General features: G+C 46.0%; 1 long non-coding RNA gene across 2 annotated transcripts; it reads left to right on the top strand.

The window, feature by feature from the left end:
- The first annotated feature begins 2000 nt into the window (after window positions 1-2000).
- Window positions 2001-6469, top strand: LOC102378251. 2 transcript variants are annotated; one of them, XR_001358445.1, is made up of 3 exons: window positions 2001-2094; window positions 3415-3517; window positions 6134-6469. It is a non-coding gene; the product is annotated as an uncharacterized LOC102378251 (long non-coding RNA). The 2 variants fall into 2 exon arrangements; XR_322793.3 differs by lacking the exon at window positions 2001-2094 and adding an exon at window positions 2790-2833.
- The last annotated feature ends 5900 nt before the right edge of the window (window positions 6470-12369 follow it).

Below are 12369 nucleotides of genomic sequence, written 5' to 3'. Positions count from 1 at the left end.
AACAAGTATGGCCACCAAAAGAATAAGAGACTGGGCATGAGGACTCAGGAAGTCTCTTCCAGTTCTGTTGTGGAGTGAAATTAGTGGTGGTGAACAGCGCCACTTTATCTAACAGACATGGCCTGAGAAAGTGGCCCTGATACACAGTAAAGAAAAAGGCCAAAAAAGAACTGGGGTCATCTAAGTGCAGGAGAGAAAACAAAAATGATGGGATAAATGTTCAATAATAGAGTATCAGCAGGAGACCCCCCACCCTCAGTGTGGCCCTGTGTGACAGCTGTCCTGCCAATGGGCTGGCATCCTATTCTGGAGCTGTGGGAGTATTTTCTGTGGGAGAGAGCCACCCCACCCAGGCCCTGGCCTCCCTGCTGCAGCTGCCAGGAAGAGAGCCAATTGTGGCAGTCACTATTTCTCACAGGGACTCCTGTGAATGAGGAGCTGGGCTGAGAACCAACACAATTCATCTCACTTAGGCAACCAAATAGCTATCTACTGTCCACAAGTGTTGATCGTATCAACCAGGCCTGGTGCTAAATCCATGATCTGAAGGCACAGGGCTCCACACTGCCAGGCCCTGGTGGTCTTTAGCTTCTCTAAAGCAACACAGTAATGCCTATATATAAAATAACAGAATCATCATAAATCACTCTTAGAACAGGGGTCTCTTCACACCACTGCACCGTATGAATGACCTGTTCCAGATCTGGGTGGGGGAGATCTCATTGTAACAGGTCAGTGGAACAATAGTACAGTGCCACCTTGCTTAATATGTACCTTTTCCCACTGTTTTGTTGATGGTCTGCCAGTGCAAAAGCATAGCTATCTGGCACTGGATTCTGCTAGCAATATGGAATGCCAATGTGGAGTAATTCTGTTGTAGCCACTGGAGTTACTCCAAAATTATATCAGTGTAAATCTTTTCCTTCATATGCTTGTGAATAAGCAAAACTTACCTTTAAGTTCATGTCCAAAGATACCTTCGGAGGCAATGCCTTCTGATTGGTGATTGAAACAGGTTAGAGTGTCCACTGGCACAGTGTGAGCTCAGCTATTGGCTCACATTTTCAATCCACAACTATTGTTCTTCATTGCATATACAATAAAAGCTGCTCCACACTGGAAAATGCCAGAAGTCTGTGCAAGTTTGCTTCATAATGGTAAGTCAGTGTCTGTGTAACTGTAAGATTGGTTTTTGGTTTGAGTTTATTTGAGAGTCAGATTTATTAATTCTGTGTGAACAAATTATTTATTAATTCTTTATTAATTCTGCATGAACAAATTATTCTATAAGACCACTGAACGTTTCATTACAAGCTTCCTCTTCTTTTCCAGAAGTTCTTGCTGGTCCTCCTCCTGGTCCTTATTATCTTAGGGACCCTGTGTGATGCCGACTGTTATATGCGACCTCCCAACAAATATGGTAAGAACAGCATATCTTCCAATCATGCTTAGGACATTCAGTTCATTGATTCAAAGCCTCACTTGTGGAGTACAGTTCACTGAAGTATTCAGATTTCATACCAGCTGAGAGCATCTTTAGACAGACACACACATAGATAGACAGATATAGTAGTTTCCAAACAATAGCAGGGCAGAGTTCCTTTTAAAAAACAGTGTATTACCAGGGGTTAAAAGATCTCAATCCTGAAGCTTCTCTATTCCAGCACTACTGTTTTGTGCTGCTTGTTGTTGGATATGGAAAATGCACGAGAGGACTATTTCAGGTTATACCACTTGCCTGTTTGATTGTGCAAGGGGAGATATTTAATGGTTAGAACTGGGATTGGCATTACAAGAGATCAAGGTGCTAGTAATAGCCCTGCTACAATTTTTCTGTGAAATCTTGGGTTAGTCTTTAAATCCCTTACTCACTCAGGCTGCTTGCAGGTGTTAACCCTCCCCGCCCAAATGGTGCTTTACTTTAAACTTGGCACGCTCCCATGCCAAGCCCAGCACATACCCAGAAGAGCTGAACGTTTCATTACAAGCTTCCTCTTCTTTTCCAGAAGTTCTTGCTGGTCCTCCTCCTGGTCCTTATTATCTTAGGGACCCTGTGTGATGCCGACTGTTATATGCGACCTCCCAACAAATATGGTAAGAACAGCATATCTTCCAATCATGCTTAGGACATTCAGTTCATTGATTCAAAGCCTCACTTGTGGAGTACAGTTCACTGAAGTATTCAGATTTCATACCAGCTGAGAGCATCTTTAGACAGACACACACATAGATAGACAGATATAGTAGTTTCCAAACAATAGCAGGGCAGAGTTCCTTTTAAAAAACAGTGTATTACCAGGGGTTAAAAGATCTCAATCCTGAAGCTTCTCTATTCCAGCACTACTGTTTTGTGCTGCTTGTTGTTGGATATGGAAAATGCACGAGAGGACTATTTCAGGTTATACCACTTGCCTGTTTGATTGTGCAAGGGGAGATATTTAATGGTTAGAACTGGGATTGGCATTACAAGAGATCAAGGTGCTAGTAATAGCCCTGCTACAATTTTTCTGTGAAATCTTGGGTTAGTCTTTAAATCCCTTACTCACTCAGGCTGCTTGCAGGTGTTAACCCTCCCCGCCCAAATGGTGCTTTACTTTAAACTTGGCACGCTCCCATGCCAAGCCCAGCACATACCCAGAAGAGGCAGTGCCTTAGTTGGACCCAGCTCACCCAATAACTGTATAGATTGGGTGCTTTAGTGGAGATTTATTGGCACTTTTATCTAACAGCTGATTGACTTGGCTTTAGATAAAAGTGCCAAAAAGCCCTGCTGAAACACCTGATCTATACAGATGCTAAGAAACTGGGTTGAAGTAACATGTTGCTGTTTCTGGTAGTGTGGGTTTTTTGGTTGGTTTGTTTTTTTAACATCTGCAAGCAGCTTCAGTTACACCATGTATAAAATAGGTGTCAAATACCTACTTCCAATAACTGCTATAAGGATTTTTGAGAAAATAAGTACTATTTGCAAAAGTGCCTAAGTGTTTTAGATGCCCAGCTCCTACTGGGCTTCAGTGCCTAAGTTACTGAGGTGCTTTTGAGAATGCTATCCATTGGGTGAAATGCTCTCTCCATTGAAACCGATAGCAAAACTCCCCCTGATTTTAACATGGTGAGGTTTTCAGCCTGAGGCATTTCTCAGACTCGGTATAATACTTGAAGTACATCTCTGAAAAAGAAAACTGTGTGGCAGATGATATTTTACTTTATCATTCCATGCAGTATTGTAAGGTATAGGAGCAATAGTACTACAATCAGTTGCAGAGCACCAGGCCAAATTCAGACCTGGTGTACCTCCACAGAAGTCAGCACTTTAACTGCTAGCATGAAACTATAAGCCTGGTTTTTACCTATAATATTAAAGATTAGATGGATCTACTGCATCTTGCTTGTTGGTTTTTTTGTGTTATCTAGGTTGTATTGAAAACAGAAGGCGGTATAAGTTTGGTGTAGTATGGAACACCGATGATTGTTACAAATGTAAATGTAAGCGGAGAGCGATGACCTGCTGCAATGTGTAAGTTCAAGTAGACTTCTATTATATTTATATGCAAGTTGGTTGAAATTTTATACATTTCAAAATTTTGGTGTAAATTTGCTTTGACATGCCAGAAGAATTAGAAAACAGGTCTTTCACCTGTTTTACAACTGGTTCTAGCAATGTCAAAAACTAAACCACATTCTTTGCATCCAGGCATCTGAAAAACTGTACCTCCAACTCTCTAAATACAGAGTTAGATGTGCACTTGTTGTTACAGGATTTTTTTTCTTATCACTCTCCTCAATCTTTCCCTGAGTCTCCCACTTAGGGTACAAACAGGCATTGTTTTTGTGGCAGGATCCACTGTGCTGGGATGTCAGGCACAGGCATTGTCCAGAGCTATTGTCCCACAGGATCAGGTCCCTGTTGCTCCCAGGGCTTCAGAGGCCAGATCCTGCAGGACAGCCCCAGGTGCCTGGCCAGAACCCAAGGCGGTTCCATGATTTGTATTTGCAGATATAGAGTTCCTTGTGGCTCAGTGGTTGAATCCTTGTCTACCACACAGGAGACCCAGGTTCAATGCCTGGCTGCTTATATGAATACAGCCATGGAGGCACTAAATGTCTGGATTCAGTCTGGCCTTTGCATTCTGTCTCAGTGGCCTAAAGGGCGGGGGTGGGGATGGAAGGTCTGGGCAGCCTCCAAAACTCCTGCCTAGCTATATTCATTGAAGGTCTGGGTGACCTCTCATACATACACCATGATCTGGAAGGGTCAATAGTTGCTAAAAACTAACTAACTTGCAGATGCAGGCTCTGAGAATTCCCATGCAGGGGATTTCAAGGTGTGTATTTCATGTTGCAGACCAAGGGAACCCATGGAGTTCCCTGCTCTGTGCTTGCAGATGTGCTCTTCAACCACCCGCTGGGATATGTCAGCAAAATGGAGCATGACACCCCAATATGAAATGTGCGCCCCAGAATTGCCTGCCCAGGGTATCTGGGGAGCGCAGGCAGCCCTTCACTGTGGAGATCACTCTGTAAGTGAACAGATGTTCTCTGAGATGAGGTGCAATGAACTGTTACTAGGCAAGAACATTACCTTAACACAACCAAGACTGTAGCAAACATGGGGCAAGGATGTCTGTTCACTCACAACTTGTGTCGCCATAAAAAAATTATGGTGGCACCTGGGTGATGTTGGTTTGCACCCTTACTGGGTGTGTGATTTCTTCCCTCCCCCCCTCATTTTTTCTGCCCCTTGCTCCCTTTTGCAATTTGTCTTGTGACTTTTCACTGCAACTGTATAGTAGGGCTGTATAAAGCTTTGGTCTCCGATTTTGATTTGGTGGAGATTCAGCCCAATTCGGTGGCTAAATCTCTGAACCTGAATCGAACCAGAGGACCCTTTAATCTCTCTGAATCGAATCGGAACCCTCCAAATCAATTCGGACATAGAGACACCATGATCGCAGTGATCACGAGCCATACCTACTACCTTGAGGTATATAGAAAAAACTTTTAAAGCTGTGTCTATGTCCAAATCGCTGATTCTCTGAATCAGCATCAAATCTTCAGATTCAGCCAAATAGAATCAGGGACAGTGATCTGAATCAACTAATCGAATCACTGTCCTTGATTCGGGCCGAGTCCGAATTGAATAGGGTCCACTTCGCATACCCCTACTGTATAGCCCTCACTGGGCAGCTATACATGAACAGTGAGGAAGCTGCAGCGTGCTGTAATTATAGCATGTAGCAGCAGACTTAATTAATCGAGTCTGCTGGAGCATGGTAATTACTGCGCTCCAGCACCCTTCAGCATCTTGTGTATCAGCATCGCCATGCTTAAAAATAGTAGCAGGGGCACTTTACCTAAAGCTCATTCAAATACCCCTGCAGCCATTTTCGAGCATGAGGATACTGATACACGAGACACTGTGGATGCTTTACTCTACGCACCAAGACACTCTCGGAGCCATTCTAATTAAAGCACTCCCCACATGGGCGACTGGTGCCACTTTGGTCAGAGGGGGCACGTGCCCTGCCAGCAACCAGTCAGTGCCTGGTGGGGGGAGTTCCCCCCACAGCCAATCACGCTGACTGGGAAGTGACCATGGTGCTACATCCAGTGCTCCCACTCCCCAGCTGGCACTCATGGGGGGGCACTGGTGCTTCTGCCTGCCTGCCCTGCCCATCGCCTAAGAGGGGAGCGTGGCCTGTCAGGGGGTACACCAGCACTCTCAGGGGGTGCACGTGCCACTACTGACTCCCCACACTCCTGGAGCATGTGTATAAATGCCCTCTGAATAAAGGAAGCTATGAGTTGTCTTCACACTGTCACTGTGTGGGAATTCATGTACGGTCCAGGATGAACATGACTATCTGTTTACCTGAACAAGGTAATTTCAGAGAATTGCATCTCTATGCTACATTATTGAAGAATCAGCTCCTTTTTTACTTACTGCCAGGACAAGAGATCAGAGTTTAGTGTTTTCTTTCTGACAGTCAGTGGTTCATGCAGTTACCGGAGACCCTGGATTAGAGTGTAACTTCCTCTGAAATCAGCAAAGGGATTTGACTTGGTAAATATCAGTTTTTATCCTGATCCACATGTAAATTCATGATTTTCAATTTACTTCTCTTTGCCTCAGTGTTTTCACACCCCAAAACTACGATAAGTTGAACTGTGTTGCCTTGTTTCACAAAAGAACCTGCACTATCCGTGTGGTGAGGAAGAAAAACCCTGACATACCCTGCAAAATCTACAATGGAGTTGGCTAAGATCAGTTTAAAGTGCTTCTGTTCTTCAGCCTCTCTCTTTCAAGTTGAACAGACCTTGGATCACTTACATTGAGGAAAACGGCCTATCCATAGAGCTATGGGGATAGGAGGGTTCTCCCACCCCACCTCTTCCCCTGCTCTACTTGTACCCTGCCATGCTCCCTACACATGCTCCACCCCTGTCATCATGAGCAGCTGCTCTTGCTAAGGACACAAATGTAATTTACATTTAATTTAAGATCATTTGCTGTAACTGCATCTCTGATGAAATCTGGAATTTAATAAATTCACATAAACATCAAGGTCTTTTTTTCCCCCCGTATAAGCAGTTAATGGACCATTGTGTAGGAAGTCAAAAACTATGTAAACTTCACTGAAGACCTTGCTTTCAACATCTATTTTACTGGGGAATTGTTCAGGGCCTTTTGGGACAGGTATTATCATATCCAACACATGGACAGAAAAGTAGATATTTTTGTTTCTTTCTCATTCAGTGTTTCCTTCAGCCTGTGAGGTTGTGTGATTCATAATAACCACTGTGGTTGTGTCCAGATCAGTGCAGTCATGTGGTATGTGGTGCTGCAAGCATGTCTGTGGCGCGACATATTGTACTTTTAGATATTCTCCGTGCTGCAAGGGTGTGCTGCTCATATGTGTGTTGCTCCATTTTTTTTTTTTTTCTGTGGGTTTTTTCGACCCCTGGATATACAGGGGGCAAAAAAGTCTGTGGAAAAAAGAAGTGGAGCATCTCATGCACAGACAGTGTGCCACTCAAAAGGAGAACTGGGCCACCTGGAGCTGCGCTGTGGCTGCCAGCCAGGCTCTGCACAGCAGAACTGCCACTGCTGAAGCCCTGGGAGGCCCCCAAAACCCTAGGTAAGGCTGCTGGGGCCAGCCCAGTGCTGGCCCCAGCCTCCCCTACCTGACTCTGGATAACTTGCCACGTGCCAGCCTGAGTAACTTGCCATGTGCCAAAGCGTGTCTGTTATGGGCGTTTCCTGGGGACAAGTAGCAGTGGTGTAAGGTGCACCGCTGCTGCTTGTCCCCAAGGAGCCAAACATCTATGCTCATCTGGAAACGGCCTGTGTGTGCTGTATGGATTTAAGTATTTGCACTCCCCCTCTTCTGTTTGGTGCTAACCATATCTCCCCATGCAGGAAGTATCTGGTAGGGCCGTGTGAAGCTTTGGGTGCTGATTCAGTTTGGAGGAGATTTGGCCTGATTCGGTGGCTGAATCTCTGAATCTGAATCAAATCAGGGGACCAATTAGAAGGTCCACATTGATTCAAAGCTCTCTGAATTGATTCGGAAAAGATTCGGAGAACTTTGGTGATTTGGGCAGTCCCCACCTGCTGCAGCAGGGAGCTGAACATGGACTCCAAGCTGGTAAGTAGGGAGCAGGGGAAGGGAGGCTGGAGGAAATGGGAGGGGACCATGGGGGGACCCCTGCCAGGCCCCATCCCTTGCCTGCTCCCCCACCTCCCTTAAGCACCTCCTGGCCCCTGCCCGCTCTCCCAGCACCCACCCCATGGCTGCCCCACCTGTCCCAGCTCCCGGCCCTTTTAAAAAAAAGTCCTCATTCACCGGGTGCTGCTGGGCAGGGGGGTGATCCCTGCTGCCCCCCACTGCTCCATGCTGTGTGGGGGGGCTCTGCCATGAGTCCCTGACCCCACCTGTTCTCCCAGCTCCCCCATGGCTGCCCTGCCCACCCCAGCTCTGGCCCTTTAAGAAAAAAATAACTAACCCCCCCAGACTCACCGGCTCCTGCAGTGGCCTTGGGGCTTCTGGGGGCTTGTGCAGAGCCCCCCATGTAGCGTGGGCCAGTGGGGATTTCCCCCTGCCAGGCAGGAGGATTTTTTTTAAAGGGCTGGAGGTGGGGCAGCAGGGGGCTGGGAGAGCAGGCAGGGGTTGGGGACCTTGTAGCAGAGCCCCTCATGTGGCATGGGGCAGTGGGGCTCTCCCCCCCATCGGGTAGAAGCCAATGAGTGGGGGCTTTCTTTTTTTTCCAAGAGCTGGGGCGGGCAGGGCAGCCATTGAGAGTGGGTGGGAGACAGGCCTGTGTGAGTTGGAGATTCAGCTGATTTGGCAGCAGCCAAATCTCCGAATTGGATTTGGCTGAATTGAATTGGCCGAATCCAAAGCGAATACTAGCCGCTTTGCACAGGCCTAGTATCTGGTAATCTTATGTTACAGGGCTTTTGCTGGTCACATGTAGGGGCCAGAAAAGATTTTCCCTCTTGTGAATGCTTTGTTAGCTACAATCACCTTCTTTTGTATATCTAGAGATATACAATATCAGAGTATTTTTGGAGCCCTGGGCAGAAGAGAGATCTGGTAGAGGGGCAATGGAACAGAGGCAGAGGGGTTCCAGGCTCCAGCAGCTATGATCTCTGTATGTGAAGTGGCTAGGACCCAGAACCCAAAGTGCAGGCAAGGGGGCTGCAGAGACTGGCAGCTATAGGCTCCATCAGCATGGGGCAGGAGGAAGTAGCCAGGATCCAGCAGCCAGGGGGACAGGCAAAGGGGATTAAGGATGCCACCAAAATCCATGGAAAGCATCAGGATAAAATGACATATTTCGTGGCAGGATTATCCCCTTGGCTGCAGACTCCCTCCCCATCTACTCACTCAGTGGTGAACCCAAGACAGTATTTTTACTGGCAATCTACAATCTTTTTTTTACTGAAAACCCAACTTTTTACTGGCATACGTTTTACATAATGTAAATGTAACTCTTCTGTCAGACCCTGGACTAAGCCTGGGTTCAAAACATAGAAAAAATGTTGGTTGTCAGTAAAAATTTTGAAGATTATCAGAAAAAAATATTTTGATGGTAACCCTTCTTAACTGAAGCAATAGTTTTGCACCTGCTTCCCCCATCTCGGGGGTTCTCTACTTACCCTCACACCTTGGTAGCCCTGACTGCACCCTGCAACATGCTGCCACACCTAGTCCACCCCAGCTTTACCCCAGCTGGCCCCACTCCTCTCCTCCCAGCATAGACCCCCAAAGAATCCTACTCAGGATGCATCACAGTTCACCAGGGCATCTGACCTAGTGGGTAGAGCCAGGAGTGGAACCAGGGATTGCAACATTGGGACAGAGGCCCAGAGTCAGGAATCAAATACCAGGCCAGGGGAATCAATCAGCATCAGAGGTCAGGAAGCAAGCCAAAGTCAAGCCAGAGTCTGAGGAGATGAATGCACAATCATGGGCGCTAGGGCAGAAGCCAGAAAAATTACCAGAACAGGAGCTACTCAAAGACTGGAGACCAGTAAATCACACAGCAAGGTTTGGGTACTGCAGGAGTTCCTTAAAAGCAGACCCAGGACCAATCAGTGGAAATGAGCTAGGCTCAGCTGGCCTTGGTTAGTTTGTTAGCCAGTTAATCAGGCTGCAGGGCACAAGCCCCAGTTATCCTTATCCTTATAGGATGCAGTACCAGCTCCAGCACTGGGATATGGCAGGGGGAAGAGGAGGTATGGAGAGTCCTGAGAGCCACAAAGTCCTGAGAAACTTCCTACAGAGTGCTCCACTCCTGCTCAAACACCAGATGGTACTTCTGTGCTCTGTGTCTGCTTCAACTTTACATCCAGTTTCTTTCCCACCATGAAGTTTCCATCAGCTTTGGTGGCTTCCTTTTTTATGGGTGGTTACATTTTTTTCCACAGACTTTATGGATAGGCATTTTTAACCTGGTTATTTATGGAGCGTCCATAAATTTACAGACAGTTGGCAGCCCTGTCCCCACTCCAGTGCCTCAAGCCCCCAGCCTGTTTGTTCCTGGGCACTTCTGCCTGCTCCACACTGCTGAAGGCCATAGCTGCTGAAGTCTTAAGGGCTCTTGCCTCTTTTCTGGCACTTCTGTGCCTCTGTCCCAGTGCCCCCATGCAGTCAGTGCCCAGGACTTGTGCCCCCTGCTCACCCACCACTAGTTACAGTACTGCTTATCATTATGTATTAGGTAGGACATGCTCTCTGTCATGCCACTTGGGGCTGCTTTGTCACATTCTACCTCACTTTAAAATAAGCCCTGATACAGTTCCATCAGTGAAGCTGGTAGGGATGTCCCTTTTGACTAATGAGATGGTTCTTATCATGCATGGCAATACTTAAAATACTATGGTCTTTATAAATCCATGGTGTGTCCACACCTTGAATACTGTGCCCAGTTTTGGTCCACACACCTCAAAAAGGATATAGAAGACCACTTCAAAAAGGATATAGAAGAACTAGAGAAAGTACAGGGGAAAGCAACAAGGATGATTAGTGGTATGGAGGGGCTTTCATATGAAGAGAAACTAAAGAGGATAGGCCTATTCAGTTTAGAAAAGAGATGCCTGAAGGGGGATATTTTAAGTAGAGGTCTACCAAAATTGAGATGGCTGCTGGCAAATTTCACAGGGAGACCAGAGCCCAGGCAGCCATTTTAGTGGAGCAAGTATGTTGTCCCTCACTGCCTCTGATTGGCCAATGGGCCCCTGAAGTCCTGTCCCTCCCTGTAGTTTGCCAGATGGCTCCAAACCACTACTTGCTAATAATAATGTGTTAATTAATGGCTTCCGTGGGCTTAATCTTCTCATTAAGCATGTGGAAGCCATTAATTGATTCATTATTAAGGAATCTTCAAGCCCATGGAAGCCATTAATGGCCACTTAGATTGCTTAATAATGCCTCAATTAATGGCTTTCATGAGCTTAATCAGGGCATTAAACCCACAGAAGCCATTAATTGATATGTTATTAAGAATTCTAAACAATTACATTCTAAACTGAAATATCTTAATAAAATAAAGCAATGCACACCATAAATTGTAACTAATACCAACTATATACACTTTACTAATATCAACTATATATACTTTAATAAAGGATATTATAAAAAGGAGTTTACTAAAACTGAATACTATCCTTGAGACAGGCAGTTCATGCTATGTATTAAATGCGAGCATGCTGCACCCTGCCATAGTCACTGGAGACATTCTCTGTCTCTGTGGGGTGAACACTTCTCCATACATAGCCATGGCATGCTTAGCATCCACTGAGTTCATAGGGATAATGAGGCCGTGTCTTGCCAGGACATAAAGATGTGGAAACTAGTCACAGACGGAGTCCCTGAACATGGGCACAGGTACAGACATCTGGCACTCTTTGACAAAGTTCACATAAGCAGCATGTTCATTGTTATGCTCTTTCCTCCATTTCGAGATTGCTTTCAGTAGTTGAGGGTCAAAATTCAGCAAAGACACCTGGTTGGGGTCCAAATTATGAACAGCATTAAGGAAGGGGGCAGTCAGTTGTCTGAAACCACAGTGTCAGTGACAGGTCATACCTGCAGTACTGGTTTATCTTCACACCTATTGCCTGGAACAGGTCCCTTCTGTGCTGGTTTTCACAAGGACAGCTTATCCACATAGTTATCTTGACTTCTTGTGATGCTCTGTCTTTGACCCCGCTTATCAAATCCATCACCTTGTTTTGTGTGTGGTGGATCACAGCCTGCTGGCATTCAAACCACCACGTCAGGAGCTCTATGAACCAGGTGGCATTTCCAGCCACAAATGGCACGTGATCTTGAATGTTGCCTCGTCCTAAGAGAACATGAAGCTTGAGCATGCACTGTGGGCTGGGTGTGATTTACAGCACCTCACTCACAATCTGCTGGTAGTGCTACATTATGCTTGGCATGGTAACAGACCACGTTGCACCAAAAATTCCACCGTGGGAGCACAGACTCTGGAGGCAGCGGCACTGTGGCTTGTGATTCCCCACTTTGACTGGCTGGACTGGACCTTATACCCTGGACAGTGTTTGAAGGCTTTCCTGAAAGAAGACACCAGGCTATCCACCATGGGGCATTGCATGAGCCAGATGTCACTTATTAGGGACAGAATGTGAACATCACAGGTGACATAAACAGTGTTGGGCAGCATTCCTTGGAGCACATCAGAGAAAACTTTGCACATGCACATGGCATTGTCAGACAGGCATGCTGAGATCTTATTAAAGTCTACATCAGGGGTTTTCAACCTTTTTTAACAAGTGTACACCTTCTTTCTCAAAGTTCCATCTCATGTATCCCTTTATATTTTTTCTTGGTTTTTTTT

This window comes from Alligator sinensis, unplaced genomic scaffold (assembly GCF_000455745.1).
Source record: "Alligator sinensis unplaced genomic scaffold, ASM45574v1 scaffold264_1, whole genome shotgun sequence".
Taxonomy (NCBI): Eukaryota; Metazoa; Chordata; order Crocodylia; family Alligatoridae; genus Alligator; species Alligator sinensis.
This window is presented reverse-complemented; position numbering and strand designations above follow the sequence as displayed.